The following is a 20,508-nucleotide window of genomic DNA, read 5'->3' as shown; positions in this document are numbered from 1 at the left end:
AGCTAACGTGTCACTGCTTTCAACTGCTTCCCTCAGTCTAGGAGTGTCAATGATGGAAGCACCAAGGCAAATACATACCAGATGATTCATTGCTAAAGCTGTTAAAAACTGACTGTGCAAGATTAGAGTAGTGACTGTGCAGGATTGGAGAGCCATTTCAGACTCAAATACTGAATTCCTTCTAAATCTGTCATGTAGCTAGATTTTAAATAGTTCTAGATTTCTGAAAATAATACTTCAAAAATGGTTTCGGTCAGATCGTGTCTTCCATCTTCTAAAGTGTGTAGAATATTAGCAGTGCAACTACCGTACACGTGCAGGAATTGAATGAGGATTTGCCTGGTTTTTGTTCAGATAACTCATAGAGCAGTGCTTTTCTTCAGTTGACATAACACTAGTTGAAATCAGAGCTGTTCCTGATTATGTTTGTTTACATAATATTCAGCTATCACTAGCATCTGGATTCATCATGGTAACAAGTAGGTTTATTCTTTTCTTCACCATGAGGTGAGGTCAGAAAATATTCTTAGTTCTGTTTTACAGATTAATCTGGGGTTTTTTGTGTAGGAAGCCTGTGGCAGAGCCAGGAATTGAATGCAGGTCATACTTGTCATGGACGTGCACTTTGCCCACACTGCTGCTTTCCATTTGGCACGTAGGGGGTGTTACATTTGTCTTAGATTTGAGAAGAGCGATGACAATGACAGTCCACATAAGGGCTACATAAATGACAGGGAGAAAAAAATGTAGCTACTGCTGCTGTTTCAAGTGTTTAGTACATTTTGTTTATAGCACTGGTCCACATGCAAAAATACACCCAGAAAAAGTTGTATTTTTTTTTTTATTACATTACCTTTAATCAAGTGTAAATGCAATTTGTATTTGTAGCATACACAGCCAAAGCCAGGAGCCAGCAGTATTGCAGCTATCTTCCAGACAGGTTTTACAATATCATTCCCCTCTCTCAGGATAACTTCTCATCACTCATCACTTCACCCTGTGTCATTTCATATATTTCAGAAAGCCCAAGGATGCATTCTGCAGTGGGCAATTAATCTCAAAGACAAATAAAGAGTGTACAGTACATTGGGGAGCTTTGTTTAAGGCACAGGTATCTGGTCCTGTAAAAAAAAAAAAAAAAAAATTACAACAAATTGGAAAACTTTTAAGATTTTAACACAATCTGTAAAACCAACAATAAAAGGTAAGTGTTTCTGTGCTTCTTAAAGTGATCTTGTGTGAAGACTGCAGAAAACTCCTCAGAAGTTATACACTTAAAAAGAAGAAATCGGTGAATTTTGAAACTACAACGAATCAGGAAATGGTTTTCCTCTCAAAGCAGAAGTGCAGAACGAGGCCTAATTCTCTTCTGAACGGTATTGATGTTGACATCAGTGATACCGGTTTTGATTTTGCACTGATAGAAAAGTACGAATTGTTCATCTGCATTTCTCTTAATTTCCAGGTACTGTCAGTTCCCATCCTCAAACAGATAGAAAACAAAGCCTCCAGGCAGACAAAACGTGTTTTTTCTGGAATAGATGAGTACATCTATTAACAAGGTTTAGAAAGCTTCAAGGCCAGTGTAACAGCCAAGAAGATAAATTAGAAACAGGATGATAAGGTTAAAATTTCCATAAGACACAAATCCAGGGGAGAAGAAAAAAAACCCTGATCACATACAGATAACAGTATTTGATCTTCACAATAGGATTTTGAACAGTGTTAGATGGTTAGTGCCCAACTCATGCTGTGTGTTACGTTACTAACTCAGAGTGGAACAGAAAACAGCAAACACAACATGCCAAGTGTGAATTCCCTTAGAGGTAACAAAGAAGCAAAAAATGACAATAGACATTTCTTCTGTCCTTTTTTCTTTTGAAGTTTGAGTCTTGCTCCAGAGTGGCAGAGAGGTAATTTTTTTTGCATTTTAAGAATCTAGACTTTTCATGAAGTTAGGCAATTTTCAGTCTTAAAAGAAAAAAAAAAATCTTAAGCAGGTGTAACAATACTCTTTCTTAGAAAGTGAGAAAGATAAAGGTTGAATTCTCTTTGTCATCTTCCAAGAGCCCTGTAAAAACTAAGTTTTTGGGCAGTGTCTTCTTCAATGCACTATTGGTGTCTCCACATACCTTTTAAAAGAAAATAGTGATAGATACTTCATTGATCCAGGTGTCACTAAATGACGTGATGTGGAAATAGCTACTTGATCAAGCACTTCAGAAGACTTAGAGGATCCCAAGCCTAATCACATGAGCATAATCATACACATAATTGCAAAGTGATTCCCACACTATTGTGATTCCACCACTGCATGTCCTTTGAACTTTGGCCATGCCATGTTGCCTTCACGCTAACTGTACGCGGCACTGAAGGAAGAAGTGAGCCCGCAGCCCATCCCCCTGCAAACGCTAGTTATTCTGGTCCTAAATGATACTGAAGTTGTGTTCTGAATGGCCATTTCTGAAATTTTGCTAACTTTAGTGTACACGAATGTGACAGAAGGACAACTGGGTTTTGTTCATGTAGGGGAAATGAGTGTACCTGTGTCTATGTAAAGTGTCACATAACACAGCTCATTTTTGCCTGCATTTGTTTCTGAGGCTCTCATTGCATTTATTCAAAGAATATGGCATATATTACGTATTCATATGGTTTAGTTATAGACAGTGTCTGATATTCTACATTTTCTCAAAACTCTATTTCTGTCTTGAACACTTTCCATTCATACTGTAAACAACAGATTTATATAGCTTTGGCTTTTTAAAATAAATCAAAGCTGCTTCAACATACAAAAGCCCAAACAGTTGTAAGTTAGAGACAGGTTTGTCAATTTTGAAGTGGGCAAGAAATTCACATTCAAGAAAAAAAATTTCAATTTGTTCTCCTCAACCTTTCCCTCCCACCCCCCACACTGGAAAAAGAAAAATTATAAACAGTTTCAAAATACAGGTTTAGGAAAATAAACTGTCTAGCTGAGCAAATAAATGTTGCTATTTCCTCTTCAGTATACTGCAGTTTATTAATGTTCTTTACATAAACAAATTTATTAACAGGAATAGCTCTTTTTTGAAGGGGTAATAGTTTTGTTCTCTGTAAGGTTGTCATTGTGCAATCTGATATTTTTTATAGTTCTGTTTTTAGAAAGCAAGTATTAAATTATTTTAAGTACTTAAGCAAAATTGAGGTATACCGACTTGATCACGTTAAAATGTCAAAATAACAATATGAAGTATTTAGAAAAGTCAGATTTACTTGCCTTATATTGGATTGAGATTTTTTTTCTTTTCACATATTTCATATAAGTATCAAAACTAATAAACATTAAGGCTGATGACTTGTTCTCTGCCATTGTAAAATCCACCACTCTAATCTCCAAAGCGCTATTAAAACAGACAAAGGACAGACTTAAAGGATTTCCTGTGTCTCCCATAGGCGTATTATGGTTTCATTTTGCCTTAAAGAGAAATAATATACAAACTTTTATAATCTACATATAACAGTGATTTTAGTAAGATAAAGTTTTATGTGATCTTCTAATATTATTTATCAGATGTTAAAAGTTAATACTTACCATATGATGTGTGAAATTAAATCATAACCAGATAGCTAGGATTAGTTACAGAAATGAACGTGTATGTAAAAAGCTTTAAAGAGATCCCATTGCTCCTTCATCACTATAGTGCTTTTGCTGACGATGTTAGTAGATTTGCAGTTTTCCTTTCTTATTCATACAAACAAGCTTAGAGAAGAGATGGATTAGAAAATAGTTACACAGAATACTTCCATTCCTTATGTGAAATTTACTTGCATGAAAAAGGAACTTTCTGTATTTGCTTTATGTTTAAAAAGGCAAAAAACTACAATTCATTGAAAGAATGAAGAGGCTCTACTCATAGCACCTAATACAGAAAACAAGAAAAAAGCACTTTTCTGATTTCTAGCAATCCAACAAATAAAAAATCATTTTTTAAGCTTAAAATTACTACTTATTGAGTATGTGTACATGACAGAAATCAAGCATATTTATGTGAAAGCAACATGGTCAGGATACCAGTTCTTTTCAGAGAGCGTATTCATTTGTAAAAGTTAGCTTTCTTCTTGGCAGTGTTGGAGAGGAATGTTGGATTTAATTTAAAATGATTAATGAGATTTTGTCAGACTCCCTGCCTTTACCACCGCTGCAGTTTGTCAGCACAACAACCTGGGAAACCCGGACGCCACTCTGTCGCCCAAAACAGCTTTCCAGGAAAAAATAAACCTGAGTAACTAGTGCCAGGTACATGTCAATGGTATTGTCTTTCAGCTGTTGAAAGTTTAACTCTAAGTTGGGACATTTACACATTCTGAGGAAGTGAACCTCATTCGTTATTTCAATAGTCTGATTTTGACAGTGGACACCAGTATAAACTTAAGTTTTCAGAGCAGGCATAGCCTTTATTATTAACCTTATGGAAAATCCTATAATCCATGCAGACAAGAAATTCTGTAGAAGGAAAAAAAAAAAAATCAAAGCTTGTTCAGGTAAGTTTTTCTGGAGAAAGACCATCTATGCAACCTGTCTTATTTTTGGCTGTATTCTGTTAGGAGGATCTGAGCCCTATGTGCACAAATAGGCTGCCGAGTGGCAAGAAATGCTCGCTTGGACTCGAGGCAGACACATCTGTGTGCACATGTATGCTAACAGCCAAAACCTAACAAGTTCGCAATACTTTTCGTATGTAAACATAACATAAGAAAACGAGCCATTCTTGTGAACTGTAAGGTAGATTTTGAAAATTATTTAAGATTTGCCTTTTCTGCTTTTCTTGTGGAAATTTATTCTGTTGGGGTACAGCTTGAGCATTGTGTTCTCCTTACACATGAAATACACAAAAACTGAAAAGACGACTTTAATTTCAGAAGCAGCCTTCCCTTTCCAAGAAAACATATGTCTGCCTGTGCTGCACAAGTCTTTCTGCAGTCACGTAACCCTGTATCAACAAACTGACCTTCCGTTCACTCCTGTGGACCCCTTTAAACATCAGTTCTATCCACTAACCTGGCAGGCCAAAAATCCCGTGAGGCTTCACAGAGATGTAGATGGTGAAAAAAGACTTAGTACAGCTCTGCTACCCCAGGCAGAACATACTCTGTGGGCCATGATGCCGCATGTATTCTTTGCATGAGTTTTATCTTTGCTATTTCTTACGTGTTAAAAAAAGTATTTTCACAACTGCTCTTTCCCTGTCTTCACGTCTAGAATTCAGACTAATTGTCATAATTACATGTAACACAACTGAATTGAAATACACTTTTATAACTGGAGAACTTCTTAAGCTTAGTTCCCTTCTGCAGCATTAATCACCTGCATGACAAAATAAGCAAGGAAATTACAGAACTACTTTAGAAGTGCTAGAGAAGTGCACCTCTCGGTGTGCTTCTTAGGGACAATCAAGATCCTGTATTTTTTCACATTAAATGTAACTTCTTATTTCTATATTCCTCTTAGGAAGCTATGTCAGTAAATGTATTTGTTACTGTTCCATGCTGTCTAAAGTCTGACAGTACCATTTCTGATTTGTACTAGCAAAAGCTAGTTTTGTTGGTTTTTTTTTTTTCTCCCTGGCATAACAGCAAAAGTTACAGTAGATACACAATGTTCATCTTTCATAGTAAAAATATGATAAAAAATGCTTGAATCATTTTTCCCTATATATAAGGTTTAGATATGTAATAAAATACAGAAGTCACATGATTAGTAATCAGCTTTTGTTAAAAATTTTTTTCAGCTTTTTAAAAATAAATGTATTAATATATTATTTCCTTTTCTTGGTGTTAAGTCTTCACGATATACATTGTGCTGCATAACATATACTGAAAATCACAGCACTTAAAGGCCTAATTTGAAGATTTAAATAGTACATAGATAGACATTGTGCTGACTTCCTATATAAAGTAGGTTTTGTTTAAAATCATAAAGACCTCGAAATGTATCGAGAATTCTTTTAAATGGGTAATATTTAGTAATATTAAGTTAAATTGTTAAACATGGATCAAGATTTATGGTCTGGGTCTAAAGACACAAATGAGTAAAAGGGGAGGAAAGCCAAAGGAAGACATCTTCTTTGATAAGACTTTACACTAAAGGTTTCCTTACAACTAAAATTTTGTTGGTTTTAATGCAGATGGAGATGGAAGTTTTGAAGAGGTGAGATTAGTGGTTTCTGTAAGAGGCTACCCGGTCCCAGATGTACTCATACCTCATCCTCCCTCTTTCCTGCGGTAACGTAACAGCCTGCCTGCCCTGTCCAAGCGTGCTCCTCTCCACAGCTGTCCGCACTGAGGCTGAGCAGAGTCTGCCTTTGCAGCCCACTCTTCTCTTCCCCCCAAATTCAAAAATGAACTGTGCGTCATCTTGTTATTTTTTAAATATAAAGTGTTCTCTCTAATTTTTCTTAACACCGGTTAAATAGCAGAAACAAAAGAAATTAGTAGTTAAGGTGTACTCTCAGTCGAGTGTTGATACTTTTTAAGAACAGACAGTTCTTCTATTAAACCAAAGAAAGGGAAAAGGAAGCCTATGTTGCCAATCATACAGCTTTATGTCAATAACTTCAATCTCATAATTCAAAAATTGTCCTCAGATTAATTCCACGAATGCTGATTAACAATCCTTAGTCTATTTTAGAAGTTGTTCCCTACATGCCTGAACTAAGCAGAATTTTACATAGAATATGAGATAACACTTGAAGGGCTTAATCTGCGTTACCCTTACACCTAACAAGATACACCCTGGTAAAATTCTGGCCCCACCACTGTCAAAGGCAAATGGTAACTCATGGGAGTAGAGTCAGGATGTCATTATGGTTTGGAAGAAGCAAAAGCTTAGAAGTGTCTTTAATGCCTCACCTTCTGACGACCCATGGTCTCAGCACACTGTTTAAGCTGATAAATGTCACTATGTTGCCAATTGTGACATAGCAGTATTCTCAAATGTTTTTGGATAACCTATTCCCAATAAAGAAAAGAAACAAAAGCAGGTTGACTCTCTGGAGGCTGCAAGTAGCTACTTGCACTACAAGCAGTCCAAGTAATACTTAATACAAGTAATGCTTTAGTCAAAAAGCATTTAACCTCAGAGAAAAGAGAAATAGTAAAATTCAATGCCTGTTGATGCATAGGAGTTCTGTAAAATAAATATCAGAGTTCCACCTGTACAGGCATAGCAGAATATTGGTCATAAGAAAAGGTGTCTCAGTTTTAGTAAACTATAATCTGATTTTCTCAAGCGGTGATTAAAGTGCCCTTTTGGTTTCACTCTCTTTTTAGCCAGTTCTCATGGTACAGGTGTACCACATAATCTAGCAAAGGAGAATTTCTGTGTTTATTGGCTGATGAATAGTAATCTGTCTGCTCTGGCTGGGCACTTCTCACAAACAGTCTTTGGTGAATCGGTAACATTGTCTTTAGAAGTAAAATCTCCCAGAAAGAGGTTTGTCACTTGCCATATCACAAAGTTTAGAAGGTATGTTAAAAGGCTGAGGAAAGCCACGTTGGTTGGTTAGGTGGGGTTTTATACTCTCAGGTATGTGCATTGTATACTTCTCTCCCCCTTTCCTCCTTTTTCACTTTCTTCATTTCCAAAAAAGCTTGTTTATATCATTCTTAGGAGGGGCGGGGAGAAAGACTGTGAATCTTTGAGGGTAAAAAAAAATGTGTGAACTTTCACAGTTTTTCCATAACATTAAAATACTGTTCCTGTGGTTGCCAAGAATTTTTGTGAATAAAGATCGTGAACTTCGTGTAAGCCCAAACTGATCCACTGGTATCTGAGAGCAGAAGAGAGTCGCCTTACAGTTACCACCCCAGAAGGTTAGAACGTGGAATTGGTGTTACCATGCTTACAAAAATATCACTTACATCAAAGTTATTAAATATTTACAGAATCTTCACCTACTATTTTAATTATTGTTATTTATTTCATGCACTATTTTAACTGGAAGTTGTCAATTAATACTTGTATCCCTCATTGTGTCCATCTTGTCTACTACAGATCAAGACAAGTTTCTGTGAAAGGACTCCATAATACATTGCTATGGAAAATGATACATCAGGTTCACAAGAATAAAGCTTTGACTAATGAAGCTCTCACTTACATGGTGACAAGTATAAATTGCTGTATAAAAATGAAAATGTCCTTTAAGCAAGTGAGTGATCCAATCAATTTTAAACACAAGTCCTTAAGGGGGGTGGAGGGGGGGGGGATGTCTTAGATGTAAGCAGATTAATAACCCAATCCCTATTCTGCTGATGATACACATCTTTAAACAAGTTTCTGAGAAGCCAATGAAACCAACTTTCCATACTATTCATGTCTGTAAGACCCAGCCAGCTTGGAAGGGCAGCACCAAAAACCCCTCTCCTGACATAAGTAGTATTCGGCTCAGGCTCCTTATTTGATTTATTTTAACATATGACAACCGTGGAGCGAAAGTGAGTTTAATATCAAGTTTGTTCTTGATAGGAAAACTTGCACAACAAATGCAATAATGGCAACAAAAGAAAAATATGCTTGACAATGGCTCCATAGAGGCAATGCAGTCTCAAGGTCTCTCCTGAGCAAAACCAACATTCTGGTCCCCAATTTTACAAGCTTCTTTGGCAGGTTTCACCAGGTGGGAAAAGCTCCCCTTGATAGTCTCTGCCAAAGCACAGCTTCTGCTCTCTGAGCATCATTCCCCCACCGAGCCAAGGCAGCCCAGGGCTTTCCTTGATGCTCACTATCCATAAGAAGGGGCCACAGTTTCACATCATGGCAACATAAGAACAACCCACCATTTCTGCAGCACCAGCCACTTCTCCGTTTCAGTGAAACTCCTAATTTACACCAGCTCAGAATCTGCCCTTCTCTTTTACGTCCTGAAACTTGACTTTCTCCTACCTTGGTATGTAACTATCCTCTCTGCATTACTGGGATGCTTCAGGTCTGTTGGGCTCTTCTTGCCATGGATTCCTTGGTCACACACGTCCTTCTGCAAGCAGAAGGCTCAATGTCAGAAAGAGAGAGCACAAACTCCACGCTGTGCAGAGCTCTTATTATCAATAGATAATTAAAAAAAAAAAAATTGCAGTGCATTTGCAAGGACCTATCCCTGGATACAAATACGTTTCAAATTAAAGTAAGACTAGAAATGACTGCAACATAAAGAATACTTTGCTGACTAGAAAATCTGGTAAACTCATGTATTTTCCAGGTATATCTATTGCATTGTATTTTAAAATGACCAGGTTTCATGTTTTTCAGCCCCGTATTCTTGAAATTGTGTCCCTGGCTGTGAGCATAATGGGAATTTTTTAAGTCTTCAACTTGCTTAGACACTTTTTTCATTCTCTTTTCTAACATTTCCCTTGCTGGTATTAAAACATACAATGTAACTCGACTTCCTAACAATACCTCCTACTTTTTCCCTGTGACTATCCTGAATCTGTTGGGATCTTTCTAGATACAGTTTCTTTTAGAAAGTCTTGGGGGGAAAAAGGGGGGGAAAAGGGGGAAAAAAGGGGGGGAAAAGGGGGGGGAAGGGGGGGAAGGGGGGAAAGGGCGGAAAGGGGGGAGAAAGGGGGGGGAAAGGAAAAAAGGGGAAAAAAGGAAAAAAGGGAAAAAAAGTGTAAATACTACAAAGTTGACAGGGTTTATATGTATATATTTATGCCTTGTATATATCCTAGGCTCCTGGTTTGCTTGCTTGCCAGTATGATTGATTGACTGCGTCCCGAAAGATGTTTATAAAACCCGGCAGGTCCCGTATTTGTACAGATCTGCAACCACCCAAATTAAACCGAGCGCCTGCTGATCTCGCGGTTGGCTCTATTCCTGCAGCCGCCGACGGGACTATTGTTCCGCGGTGGTTATAGCTAATCCCGCCGATGAGCTGAGCTGCCCTTCCTCCTCCTCCTCCTCCTCCTTCTCCAGCGGAGCCCCCGCAGCCGGAGGGATTTGCGCGGTCGCCGGCCGCGGATCGCGGCAGAGCGAAGCGACCCTCGGGGATTGGGAGGGCGACCCGAGAAAATTAATCACCTCGTCCTTGCTCAGGCTCCGAGGAGGCGGGGGGTGGCGGGGGGCGGGGGAAGAAAGCGGCGGTTTGGGTTTTTTCCTCCCCCGTTTCGGGAAGGTCCCCTGTCACCGCAGGGTGACAACCGGCTCACTTTACAGCCGCGTCGCTTGGAGCAAAAATAAAATAATGAAAGACAAAATAAGATACCCACAGATTAGGGAGCCTTACCCCATTGCTTTTTTTTTTTTTATATTAAAGCCCCCAGCCCAGCTCCGCCCCGCCGGGCTCCACCTGCCAGGGCGCAGGGCCCGGAGGATCCCCCTGCCCTAACCCCCCCGCCCAGGGTCTTTTCCATGTGGATCCCATTATCATCATTTGCTCCTAGTATAAGGGGGATTAAAGCGATTAGAATGAAAATAACTAAATGATCTTTCAATTTACCCCTTCGTACTGGTTGCAAGTGGAAAGGGAGAGGGGACTCTGCCTAGAGATAGGGTTTGTGATTTCTTTTTGAAGGGATTTATTTTGAAAGAAACGGGGGGGGGGGGGGGGGGAAACAACAACTGCCCCTCGCAACCGTCAACTGTTTTCCAACCACTAGATTAATGCTGGCCAGACCTTTGTCGTAACGTGACCCTACTGTTTTCAAATGTGTTTTCCGACCTGTAATCGTTTGTTAAGTCTCAGCGTTGAATAACGAAAGCAAAATAAAACCAAAACCAAATATGCTCGGATGCTCTGGGGTTTTGTTGTTGTTTTGGAGGTGGGAAGGTGGAGAAAATGGTTTGGGGGTTGGTTTGTTTGGGGTTTTTTCCTGCGACAGGCAAAATCCCTATATTTCATCATTTGGGATAAAGCCATAATCCTGACGAACGGATCTGAACATTTAAAAACACAGACGGATTTTAATCTGATGAAGGTATAACCGTTCCTTCAGCCTCTTTTCTTTTTCAAGGAAAGCGCTCCGAACAAGTGACAAAACTGCTTATATATATGCGCGCACACCCACACTACAGCTACGTGTTCATTTACGTATCTCTGTGAATCCGGACTTCAATCTTTACTGCTTTCGTTTGCACGGATAAAATTAAGAGTTTAGAACCGTGTCCGAGAAAAGGTAAAAATTCAAAGGTCCGTTAGTCACAAGTGCCTTCACTTTCTTCTCTTTTTTTTTTTTTCTTTAAGTAAAATTAACATTATGGGAGCATTAATTAATATATAGGGGCCCACTGGGGAAATTTCCATGAGAGAGGAAGGGAGCCTTCCCAAAGACTGTGGAAGCCGCGCTCATTGACGCCCCATCTGATTTTCCCAGCAGTGCTCCCCAGTGAATCCCAGCGCTGCCACCGGGGCGGGCCGGGAGGCGGTGGGAAGGCAGAGCGGGGGGGCTGCCGGCAGCGCTGCCTCCTCTCAGCCTCTGGCCAAGTCACCGGACCCGGTCTCTTCATTTTAAATGGGCCGAGGTGGCCACATAACCCACCCCTTCACAACTGACTAACACCGACCTAAAGCCACATTTTTAAACCCCCTGAAAGGTCCGGTGCTGCTGGAGGAGGAAGATGAGCCGGAGACGGTCGGTTTACAGCCGTAATGCCTCTGCTACCTGAAGGCACAGCGCCGGAGCGGGTAATTCCTTTTACTAATTACTTCGTCTGACAACAAGCAGATCAAAAAGAAAATCTTGTAGGAAGAGCTTCAGGAGCTGCGGGGGAGAATAACGTTTCTGTGCTCCCTGCATACGCGAAAATCCTAGCGAAAATGCTGGGGGTGCTCCGTTCTCAACGGCGCTGAGCGTCCGCGTCTGCCACAGGCGACGCCTCCGTTTGGTTTGGGTTAGAACGCTCTTCTAAAGCTGAGAAATTGCCCTGCGGGGGGCTGTTGTTTTCCAAATAGTAGATCTTTCAGGGCGAAATTTAAGCATACAAGTTTCTTTGATTCGGCGAGGAGGGAAAATCCCGTTTGTTGTCAGAAGTTAATTTGCAGCTACTGGAGAAGTTACTGACTTCAAATGTTTTCTTTCCCCTGTAAAAGTTATTGGCCTGCTTTCAGACTTACGAAAAAGTTTCTCCGGCAGCTCGAAGCCTCAATCCCGGCATTCATTCGGCACTAACTCCTTCAGTAAATACTTGTTATCACCGCTCAGCGCCCTTTGCCCGGCGGGTCTCGCCCACAAGCCAGGCAGCGTGATGCCCGCCCGAGTGGAAGCGGCCATTGATGCCCAACCTGCGGGTGCGAGCCGCTTCTCCATTACCGACAAAACCTTTACTGCGGCTCCACCGAAAGCGTCTCTGGGGAGCAGGCTTCTTACGCGGTGCGGTGCCCCGGGCGCCGGTTTCCTCTAACGCCTCCTTTCCTGATCTTACGACCGGCCGCTCCCGTTTTACCCTCCACGGACAAGAAAAGGTCCCGCCCGCCCCGCTCGGGGCCGCGGGGCTCCCGGGGCCGGGCTCTGCTCCGGGCAGGGCGCGGGGGAGCCGCGGGAAAGAGCAGGTGGCCGCTCCGGATCTTTTTTTCCTCCCCCCCCGCCCCGTTTTAATGCAAAATAGGCAAACCCTCGGCTTTGCTCCCACCTCCCCCCGGCCCCTCCGTTTCTTCACGGAAGAAAGGCAAGGAGCCTCGGAGGAAGAGATGCGCCTCCTCCCGCGGCATCGCCGCGGCCCAGGGCTACCGGTACCGGTAGCGCGACGGGCGGCAAAGCAAGGGCCTGGCCGGGCAGCCCTCCCTCCCGCCGGGGCTGGGCCGAAGCGGGAGGCGGAGGGGCCGCCGGGCAGGGCAGGCAGCGCCGGCCGGACGGGGCGCTTCGCGTCTCCGCGCTCCTTCCCCCGCCGGCGCGGAGCCGGCAGTGTCCGCCTCCCGGGGGGGACGGACGGGGGACGGGACGGGACGGGACAGAACAGAGAGCTGCCGGGGGCACCCCCGACACCCACTGCCCCGGGGTGCCAAAGCCGCCTCGCCCCCGGCAGGCCCTCGGGAAACGCCGAGAGGAGGGAAAAAGAGAGAGAAGAAAAATGAAACAAAACAAAACAAACAACAAAAAAACCCTAAAAAATCCCAAAGCGAACCACGCAAAAAACCGCAAACCAAAACACAAACCTCACACCAACACCAGCAAAAAAAGCGCCCCCAACCTATAGAGGCCAAATCAGATTTACCTTCCGTGGCCGGGGGGTGCCATTACTCTCCCTTCTGGCGGGACGGGCGCTCCTCAGAGATGCCCCGTCCCCTCCGGCAGCCGCTCCCTCTGTCACCCACCTAGAATGACACACGACCGCGTGTAACACGCGGCAGCTCCCACTGCCACACGCTCCCCCACGGCTCGGGCTCGGCGCCTCGCAGCCGTGCCCGGGGCGGACCCCCTCATTCCTCCCCAATCCCCCCCCCGCCATATAAGGCTCTCCGGGAAAGCCCCGGCGGACCCGCCGGTGCCAAGCACTGTCCCCGCCGCCTCGGGTCACCCCAGCCCGCCTCAGCCCCTTAAACGGGGGGAAATCCTCCTGCTCCAGCGATACCCTCGTGGGTTCAGTATTTGGTTTTGGTTGTTTTGTTGTTGTTACTTTGGGGTTTGGTTGGTTTGGGTTTTGTTGTTGGTTTGATTTTTTGCTGTTTTTCTTTTTTTCTTTTTCCTGAGGGGATGTACTGCGGCCGGGCTCGGCGTGGCCGCCCACCCAGCTGGGGCTCCTCGGGCGCCCCCCCGAGCGGCGGGGAGCCCCCGGCCCTGCCGAGGCGGGGGTCAGGCGCTGGGCCGGAGCCCTCATCTGCCCCGACAGCTCATTAAAAGCCGCTCCGCCACCCGCACGCTGCGGCCGGAGCGGCGGAGAGCCGGCCGCTGATTTTAGGAGTCAGGCTGGACCGAGTCCTCCCCGGCACGGACATTTGATTTAAAACTGCCTCCGGAGAAATACAAATAAATAACTTCTTCGGGGAGAGGGGAAAAAAAAAAAAAACAATCCCAAAGCTGACAGGAGCTACAAACACTAAATACTTGTAGGGACGGGAGAAAGAGCAAAAGTAAATAAATCTCGGTTACCTAATTGAAAGGCAGAAGCGAGCCCTTTGTGTACACAGTGCTTCAGGGAGAGGAAAGCCAGAGCGCGGGGGGCACGGGGGGGGCTCCCCTTGCCCGCGCCGTCGGCGGGAGATTTGCCTTCGCCTTCAGCTCCAGCCCAGCCGTCTCCCCCACCCGAGGAAGGAAAAAAGAAGGGGGGGGGGGGGAGTATTAGGAGGAGTCCGGTAACAAGGGAGAAAGGGTGGGAGGCACGGAAAGGTTCCCCAGGGTTATTTATTTGAGAGGGTAAAGAGGGACGCGGTGGCGGCACGGAGACGTGAGAGCGGGCCGCTCCTGAAACACGAGTGGGAAACGTGCAGGAAGGCTGAAAAGGTGCAAATAAAAGCCGATGAAAGGAAATACTTTTTTTTTTTTTTGGTATTTTCCTTTTTTTCATCTGCAAATAACGTGTGCTGCTTGAGGAGTGCAGCGAGACTAAGAACACGGCCTTTTAGCTGGGTAAAAAAAAACCTTCCGACAGCGTTATTTGGTTTTCTTTTTAAACTAAGTGCTTTGGCAAGTGTATTCGTACTCGTGTTCCCCTGCACAGAAGCCAAAGGATCAAACAAGGTCCCCGAAATCTGTTACATCTTAATCATTTGGGGCAAATTCAAAGCCTTCTAATTCTGAGCTAATATGATAAAGGACTGAAAACAAGTCTCAGGACAAGGCTTTTTGGTGTCTCTCACACCCACCCACAAGTTTTTCTCCCTGAGTTTATAATCATGCCCAATAATTCCCCAAACGTAGGGGATGACGCATACGACCAAACCCTTTCACTGGAACTGTGAAGTTATTCACACCATGCTTGTTTGAAGAATTAGTCTCTTGCTCTTCAGCTTGAGAGGGAGCGTAACACCAAAGGATGCTCTGGATACACGCTTTCAGACTGCAAATCAATCTTATTCCTTCCTGTAATCCCTTCTACACCCACAGTAATTAATAACAACTGCAATTAGCAGCTTCAATTTAATGTCTCAGTGTTCTCCACATGAAAATATACTGACGTTCTGCAGTTTGCAGACTTCAGCGTTACTACCATATGCAGAACAACTTTCAAACATTTATTTTGTTAAACGTGACCTTCCAGGTACCCCTCTCCGGGCTATCAAGGGGAGCCTTTCCCTACCAGTCCCAAAATGGTTTGCAACGATTTGGCCTCTTCACAAGTCAGCCTCTCCCTGGACACTGATTCCAGCACCATTTCCTTTAAAAGCAGCAGGCTGGTGGGTCCAAAGACAGTACAACCAGTTCCATTCAGCTGTTTCAGTTAGGAAGAAAATCAGTCTGTTTTATCAGACCTGTCCTAAAACTGTATTAATGTGCACCTATACATATTTCTAACAAATATCAGTACTTTTTCTGATACCTCTCCTGTATATTGTGGATGCAATCAGAAGTGTCTTTACAACTGGCATATAATATTCTTGATATGCAGGTGCATATTTGGGTTTACCAGGAACGGGGACGTTGAAAAGGGCCTGTTTAGGGTCATCAGCACTACCTAGTGTCATGCATACACTCCTAATCAGATGGTGCAACTGCAGAAAAGCAATGGCGTCTCACCTTACTCCAGGCCATTGTAACTGTGACTGTAGAAAGTCCTAAGAAAAACAGCTATCACCTTCATCTACTGTCATCATTTCCTACTGTCTCAATTTTCCAACTACCAGAAATAGTGTTTTGAAAATGCGGGTTTCATGTAGAATTGCAAAACTGATCAGAAAAAAAGTAAAGCTAATTTATTTTTTAAAAAGTTGTAACCATTTGTAAGGTGTGGAAATGAAAACATTTAAGGTGATTGCTTCAAAAATAAATTAAAAAAAAATCTTCTTACCCAGGTTCTCAAATTCCCACTTTTAAAATGAAAGTGTACATTTCATTTACAAGTTCACTTCTAAGGTTTAGTTATGGAAATGTTATTGGATTATTTGCTGCACAGGCAATTATAGACTTTTTAAAAGGGAATTTTACTCCAAGAGATCCCACTGGTGACTTCCAGTCCTCCGAAAGAGCACCACGGCTGTTGTTCAGTAGTTAGCAGCATTAATCAGGAGTCTACGTCCCATAGTTTAAAGCAGTGAACGGGTAAGGTAAACAGCTATAAATCCTTATGTCTTAGAGAGAAATCCTGCATTAGTCTATCGCACGAGAGGGTAAAAAAGAAGAGGAGAGCTCTTTCTGGCTCTGTTGTCAATATGGAAAGTTTCCACACTAGTTCCAGCACCAGGTGAGAGACTGGCTGACGCACTGGCTGGTGTGGGGGCAAATTAGCTCTTCAGGCAACTGAGAATGGCAAGGTCAGCAGCTTGCTCCCAGGAGAAATGCCGTGCCTCAGGAACAAGTCAAGAGAGAAACAACTACTTGTAGGCAATTATAGCGTTGGTCCGGCTATTCAAAATACTTTGGCTCCCTTCCTAGTTTTCTGAGAGTCCAGACAGACAGACCTTGAGTCCCCCCAAGTGGTCTCAGGTGTTGCTTACTGCAGCGCAACGGCAAATCTAGGCACAGGACACTGCAGGAGGTTTCCCAAAGGCTCATGCAAGAACAGGAGTGGTTTTTACTGCCTGTGACCCTCTACTGAGGCATTTCTCAGAGAAACCTGCTGCAGTGTTCTGATCTGCTTCCTCACCTTCTGGGGTGGGACCGTCGCGATTTCTCCTCTTGCATCTGCTCTACTAGAATATACAGAGAAAGAGGGATGCAAATTTTAGAATAAGCATGAAAGCCATTTCCATGGCTGGACACTCATCTATCAGATTCCTACATTCCTGCTTTTACAGACTTTGGAAAATCCTGTGGGTGTTGGCATGAGATGGATGATGAGCTGTTACACAAAGGGTCATATAAGGAGCCAGGGCTCCTGAAGAACTATCCTGGTACTAGACCAAGAAGAGCTGGGAGGATGGTGCAGTGAAGTGAGCTGGTTTGTACAGTCAGCACGGATATCCAGAAGCAGCGTGTCTCCATTTGCCCGAGCCAGCAACCCTGCCAAACAGCTCGTGAGCCCTGTGGTGGAAGTTGTACATCTTATTATTCAGGCAATGCTTATTACTTTGGCTATCTTGCAAATTGTGGTTAGGCTGCTTTCAGAAAGTCACTATGCGCCTGTCAAGAATAGAAGGGAGTAACACATACAAAATTGCACAATTGTATGCTGAGCTTTATTTATTTTCCTCCCTGAAGATCAGCTCAGTGTATACAAATTTAGGAATGTATCCTTGATGGCGAGATGACATTCGGACAAAACAGGGCACAGCTGAAATGGAGTTGCTTTTTAAAGAACTGGGTTTCTTTTTGTGTGTATGTTGTGGGGTTTTTTTAAGAAAACAGCATGAGTACTGCCTTACTGCCAAAAACTAGATACTTCCTTGTTACAAATTCATAAACACCATTAAAGATAATCTATGTCCTAAAGAGCCTCAGGTTTCAGCTCTATTTCACTTAAAAATGACTGATACAAGATACATACACCCTTTCAAAGAAGTGTCTACGTGCCAAAGCCCTGCCTTGAACTAGACTTCCTGTTCAGGGCTCTCTGTCCTGTTAGAGAATCCCAAACTCAACCACAGTTCAAAATATTCAGACATTTCGGCTATTCTTTTTCCTGGGATAGCTTGACCTTGCTATTTTACCCTGACTACCAGAGGGCCCTGGCAAGGAAGTGAGGACAAGAACAAACCACTGAACTTTTCTTTTCCCACAATGAAGTAGCAGAGTACACTGTGTAAGAGATGCTCCAGAACACATACTGTAGATAAATTAGCATTTTTCTCATCTTCCTGAAGTCAGAAAACCTCTTGATTTCATACAGCACTTACTACCTAGATACTAAAGGGCTGATTCCTAGGATGGTTACATAAGAATTTACAAAACCACTAAATTTTTCATGATTTGTTTATGACTGCTGAAACCTGCCTATGGGGACAAAAACTAAAAGCCACAACTATGGATTAAGCACAATAAAACCTTTAAGATTTATGAATCACAGTTTGGGACTCAGATACTTAATTCTGCTTTCAGTTTGTGTTCATGTTACTTAAATTCCATAGCTCTGTGCTTTCTGATTCTAAAGTTTCCTGTGTACCTTCAATTTGACTCTGAATAATCACAACTAAACCCTGAGCCCGTCTAGGACCCAGAAAGTATACGTTTCTCTGCAGAAGTTCCCCAAGGTGCCTCATCCAAAGGACGTCTTCTCACAATACCTTCTGGTAATTGCTGGATCAAGTTCCTTATCATGTGCAATTATATTTACTCTAAATAAAAAAGAACTGCACATGGTTGAGTTAATTGTTACTCAGCTTAGTTGGACACCGAGGAAATGGAAGATAGAGACTTGGTACCTTTTAAAACCTGAAGGGGCTAGAATACCTTTTTTTCTTTTCTTTTTTTTTTTCTTTTAAGGAGAAACCACAATTTCTGTATTTAAAAGAAATTTAAGAAATGGAGTAGAATTCAAAGGATGCATGGAGTTACCTTGCCTCTCCATGGAGTATTTCGGCTCACAAATCATTAAAAATGGAGCAATTTTGTCCATCCCTAAGCAAGGCAAGTGGAAATAGGTGGGGTTAAAGACACAGCCCTGCTCTCCATGTTTCTGCTGGCCAGAGAGTGTTTTTTGATCATCTAACTGCGTCCCTGCGCTGGACCCTTGCTCTCTGCTCCAAGGGGCAGGCACCAAAATTTCTTAGCTGAACCAAGACCCAAGCGAATAGCTGCTCATTACCTGACATAATCTCACCCAGAAACCCAGAGGCAGCTATTACGTGTTGCAGCATGCGAATTGAAAAAACCAGAGCATTACGAAGCCGGGCTGTGTATGCCAGAGGAGGACTGAGGCACCCCGTGAGTGGTGTGGAGCTGTGTGAAGGCTCAGGCAGCACTGACAGCAGCTGGAGAAACAATTGCAGCCCTACTTTTGGAAAGAAAAGGCAGAGTGCCAGATGGCAGCCGACCAGAAGAGCCGAGGTCTAAACAAAAGCCCTAAAAAAAAAAAAAAAAAAATAGAAAAGAAGGAAAAAAAAAAAAAGAAGGAAAAAAAAAGAAGCCCAAACCCTAAACAGGGAACTAGTCTTTTGGGGCAATACAGATTTCATTGAGAAGTATTATTAAAAAAAAAGTTCTCCATGCTGTCTGTTGCTTTTCCAGAGGGCACATTTTCTCAGATACCTGCACCAAAATATCACAAAACGTTACCTAGCTTATTCGTAAGTCAGAAAGCCACTAAGAAAAAAAAAAAAAAGGGGGCTTTCTTCAAGGGGAGTTTGATGTGCTGTTTAGCCTGCTCTGTCATTTTTCTTGTCTCTCTTCATAATCCCTATGTAACCCAGAAACGGCCAGTAAAAAAGAGAGTCCCTCTGCTTGTTTAATTACTTCCTGAAAATTTGACAACTACTACTTCGGTCTCATTGGATAATCTACTTTTAAATTGCCTAGTCTTTCAAAGACAGCATAATTATTTGAGTACACTTACTTCCCTAGCTATACATCATGCCTATCAAAATTAAATGCTTCCAACATACCATTGCAGTGTTTTAACATTTCACTTCTGTAATACATTTAACAGTAAATTGATCCTATACTTCCTTTTTAACAAATTTTCATACCTTTAGTAGTAAAGCACAGTTAGAAGTTGGATCTTTTTTCTCTGATGAGGGAATAAAGTTATTTAAAGTATGATAAAGAGACTTATAAAATGCACATCTTGGTGGCAACATTCATGATGTTTAAAAATTATTTCCTTTATTTCTGCTTAAAAAAAAAGACTATTTCATTAGTACAACTAATTTCTGAATAAAATATGTAAGTAGACATGACTTCATGAGTTTACAGTTTTGCTCTACATATAATCAGGATAATAAATGTTATCTGAAAGGAATTAATGTCATTTTCCTATGAAACTTTGTGAAGATTTTTTTTCAGAACAATAAAATGATTTACAAAAATGAAGAATCAACAATTTAATGTAGTCATTTAGCACACTATCCCACTGACATTTTAACTGGTTCATATGTCAATTTTTAGAAATACTGTTTTTCTGTGACCCATACGATTATTTCTGCTTCTATATCAACAGAAAACCAAAAATGCTCTTAACAACACGTATTGATTCATCATCAAAATATGCACTAAGCACGAATTCAGGGCACAGACACTGCAATGGGTGTGTGTGTTTTTCAAAGCTGAAAGACTACCCCACGCAGTACTAGGATTTTTCCTGTGGAGAAAAGGGGAGCTAAAAGCAGTCACGAACACAGACATCTCTCCCAGATATTAGCATCGCTTTTAAGCATTCCTCTCTCAGGATATGCCGAATTTGAGGTTGGGTTTTTTTGTTTGTAGTGAGACATGTCAATAAGCCACATTTTCAAAAGAGAGAGCAGTTTTATTTGCAGGAATGCATGCTGCCTCTCATGGTGGATC

The 20,508-nt window shown here is 42.4% G+C and overlaps 1 long non-coding RNA gene across 1 annotated transcript; it reads right to left on the bottom strand.

Annotated features, from left to right (window-relative positions):
- Nucleotides 1-786: 786 nt before the first annotated feature.
- On the bottom strand, nucleotides 787-13,301 carry LOC138686093 (uncharacterized). Its single transcript, XR_011325421.1, has 3 exons — nucleotides 13,190-13,301; nucleotides 8,924-9,014; nucleotides 787-1,121 (listed from the first exon to the last, which is right to left on the bottom strand). It is a non-coding gene; the product is annotated as an uncharacterized lncRNA (long non-coding RNA).
- Nucleotides 13,302-20,508: the final 7,207 nt, after the last annotated feature.

The sequence above is a fragment of the Haliaeetus albicilla genome, chromosome 1 (assembly GCF_947461875.1).
Source record: "Haliaeetus albicilla chromosome 1, bHalAlb1.1, whole genome shotgun sequence".
Taxonomy (NCBI): domain Eukaryota; kingdom Metazoa; phylum Chordata; class Aves; order Accipitriformes; family Accipitridae; genus Haliaeetus; species Haliaeetus albicilla.
The sequence above is the reverse complement of the archived record's forward strand: the minus strand, read 5'-3'. Positions and strand labels throughout refer to the sequence as shown.